The sequence below is a fragment of the Protopterus annectens genome, chromosome 2.part1 (genome assembly GCF_019279795.1).
Source record: "Protopterus annectens isolate FY-2018-M chromosome 2.part1, PAN1.0, whole genome shotgun sequence".
Lineage (NCBI taxonomy): Eukaryota > Metazoa > Chordata > Ceratodontiformes > Protopteridae > Protopterus > Protopterus annectens.
The window spans coordinates 1,981,435,406-1,981,439,200 of record NC_056729.1 but is presented as its reverse complement, the minus strand read 5'-3'; the positions used below and the strand labels follow the sequence as shown (position 1 = coordinate 1,981,439,200).

The window sequence follows — 3,795 nt, the reverse complement described above, 5'->3', positions numbered from 1 at the left end:
TAAAAAGACAAAATTTAAAAGTTACTATGGCAATGAAACTTTACAGATACATACTACCAGCACAACTATCATGTAGAAGTCATGGTCATATGCCAGGATTTTTTGCTGATGGTTTTGAGCTCATTTATTCACAACTGAACTGATAGATTATCTGATAATCTGAAGAATGACAAACTGGGCCATTTTTTTATTTCCAAAGACACTGATTGTTGAGAAGGAACATATCCTTAAAGTAGGTGCAAAAACTGCCAACACTCTATAGTGCTGCCAGTGATGTTGTCTGTAACATGCATTCATCCAAAGTCTTTGTGTCCTGGAGCTAAGATATTGCAGGTAAATTCATAGCATGAGTCTTCTGTATTATCATATATGTTAGTCTTCATAACAGAGCAATGTGGTTTCATTCTACTCAAAAAAGTGTCATAAATCAAGCAGACAGACTTCAATAAAACACTGTGTCAGGAGCTGACTAATTTCATTATTCACAAAACTTCTCTAACATGAAAAAATAAATAACCCATAAAGAAAAATTTTGGACTTCATTGGTTTTAATCAAATTCTCATGATGCTCAGCTGTTTAATGAATCACAAAATGGCTGCTGAAACAAGAATGTTGGATCACAAACAAGGGTGTCCATAGTTACCTTCCACCTTCAGTCTTGTTCTGTGGCTCACAAAATAATTGAGAAGCAAAGAAAGCTTCATAAAATGAAGTTGAGACAAAACTGATTAACAAAAGGAAGCTGAGACAAAACTTAAATTGACATTCTTGTGTAATCAACCAAAGTCTTTTTAAGCATGTGACACTCAGTCCTTACATTCAAAAGATAATGGTGTAATTAAAAAGTGTTGGTTTTCCAGGACCATTAGCAAAGAAAAGGATAATGAAATAAGAATCAATAAGAATTATTTTCCAATGAGACAGACATTAATTTTAAAGATACTTTTACAACCTAAGCTAAGCTTAGACTAAAATAAATCATTGTAAAGTGATCCCAACTGGCAAAATCCATGTTTGCATTTACCATATGACATGACTGTTGTATTTTAAAATCCTTTTCTTCAACCCAAATTTTCTTTGGGGGGTATTAGTCTTCTGACATCTGTCTGAAACAACTTTCTGGGCATCTACAAAACAAAAAAAAATGGAGTATATGCTTTAAAATATCAGTAATACTTTACATCAAATTATAAAACTTTGCAATATTAGAATAAGCATTATGTATTACAAACAAATTTCAATTCCAAGCCATTAAGGCTACATATAAAACTACAAACAAAAATAAAGAAAACATTTTTCCTTAACTATTACTGGAAATCCATTCATTCTGCACCTGTGAAGCTAGCCAGTTATGAAAGTCTTACTTTGCAATCAAGTCAAATTATTTAGAACTCCATAAATGTTTAATAGTTTATAATTCAAAAGAGTTTAAAAACTCAGAAAGCCCTTCTATACCCTTGAGTGATTTTGTATGGTTAAGGCATTAGTTAGAATTTGATATATGCCGCACTGGAAACCAAACTAAAACCGCTCTATTCCAGCATCCTGTATTGCAGGTATATATTAATTCTAAATAACCACACTTCTCAATATGTTATTTAAGAGCACTCTGTTTCAGAGTAAGACATAAAATTCACATTTGCAGAATCATACCGAGTGTCATTGACTCTTAGTTTATGAGATGACTCATCTCATTGACTAGAGAAAGGGCGAGTACGTTCTGGTTTTAAACACAGCATGTAGAGCTGCCTGCAGCTGAATACTATGTAACACATATCACAATTGTTGGTTCATTGTACTGTTCATTGATTTGTTTTTTCATCCTATAGTTCTCAGTCAGTCTTTTTCCATTATTCCCAAAGTGATGCTATCCCAGCATACATTATATACTTTTATAACCATTTAACCTCATCTAGAGAGTAAATTCAATGTGGGTCAAAAAATGAAATAAGCAAATGCTTATTTCAAAAGCTCAGGCTGTGCTACACTGAAATGAGTGAAGGTTTTTAATGCATTTTTTGTGGTTGTATGTCACAATGGATATGCACTTCCTGCAGCAGGTAAAATTTTCTATATGTATTAAAAATAAACAGAGTTGTCACTGCATATCTTTTTTTAATATCTGTATTAATATTAACAAGAGTTTTAACAATAAAATATCAATACTTAACAGCAAATACAAATTTAAAATTAGGTTACAATTACAAGCTACATATATATATAGTGACCACTGCTCATTGCTTTCCTAGTATGTCGAGCAAAATACTTATAATGTGCAAAAATCATCCAATAAAATGACAATAAAACCAAGTTATAAGTGTGTATATATCAGCTCTTAATATCATAAGGAGCCATTTGGTGAATGGCAACAAAAGAGAGCCACCAGGACCATTTCCGTGTGGCTTTTTTCCTCAACTTTGGACTTCCCACACTACATTCTAATAAGGCCAGTTCCTCTAATAAATGAAATAAGTCTCTGTGGGAAGGAGGAACCATTGATTTCCACCTTTTGTTAATGCACTTTTTAGCTGAAAGAACTACTATATCAAGGAGGCTGAGTTCAGATGTGGTTAGGTTGGCTTGTCCACAGAAACCCAAAAGAAAATTCAGTGCCATAATGACTTGAGCAGGCCAAATACTTAAACAGTCTGAAGTTTATCATTAAAATCCTTCAGAATAGGACAACTCCAATACACCCAGTCATCAAGGGATCCTGAGTCACTGTGGCAACAAGAAGAGACACCTGGAAAAATCTACTAAGTTTAGCTGGGATGCAAAAATACTTAAATTGGCACTGCCAATCAAAACATCAGAAATTACAGAATTGGGTTGCATATCTGGTGGACAAAATATGGCACACCCACTCTTCCTTATCACTGTTAGAACTTATATCTTTAATTCCTATCTGCCTGCATTAATTGAGAAGAATCTCCACTGGGAGTAGCAGAAACTTATAGATTTGGCCAATACTGCCCTTCGCAGGCACCTGAGGAGTATATATCATTACAAACCATTCCAGCCAATGGGGCCAATCTGACTTGTTAAATCTTTTCATTTTATTATCAGCAATTTTGCCAACAAGCATACTGTAAAGACTGAATTTACTATCTTGTAATAGATATATTTCTTGAAACTGGTCCCAGGTATCAATTGGAACATGGGGATCAGGTATTACCAGTATCACAGACCATGACAGTCTTTAAGGAGTGTCACTATTGAAGTTGCCCAGACCCCCCTCAGAAAACTACTGATTCAATGGGGAGTAAGTCTTTTATCCAACTTTGCAAGTTTGTTATGCTAAAGGTTTGGAGCACTATCTAATCCAACAAGAATATCAGATCAGTTTGGAGGAAGATTTATGAGATGTCGGGAGCAACCAATTAAGGTTATTATAAGTCTTGGGCATGGCCACTTTTTATACTGGGTTAATTCAGTGGTTCTATGTTTTGTTAAACAGTGTTAAGAAGGAAGTTTCCTTTACCCCACAGTTATGCAATCTTACCATTAGTATATTTAGAGATGTGGGGATGCGTGTGGCAAATGGCTTGAATATGTGTGTTGTTTTGTGTTGCTACTTATCCTTAGATAATGGGACAGTGAGAGTACTGAACTTTCACTTTACAGCACTACAGTGCAATCTCAAGAATGAAGTCATTAACCTTGAACACTACTGCATAGGGATTTGTGCACAAAAGAAGGGCACACAAACCCAGTCTGATATATAAACCTCACTATCGCCATGGAGCAGGATCATACAAGAGACCTTTGGCAATGCTACTACGTGGTTCTATTCC

General features: G+C 34.8%; 1 long non-coding RNA gene across 2 annotated transcripts in view; it reads right to left on the bottom strand.

Moving 5' to 3' along the window:
* Positions 1–530: 530 nt before the first annotated feature.
* Positions 531–3,795, bottom strand: part of LOC122794815 — a 465,643-nt gene continuing 462,378 nt past the window's right edge. For both annotated transcript variants that reach the window (XR_006363714.1, XR_006363713.1), the window contains exon 3: positions 531–1,128. This is a non-coding gene — a long non-coding RNA (uncharacterized LOC122794815). The remainder of the gene's footprint in view (positions 1,129–3,795) is intronic.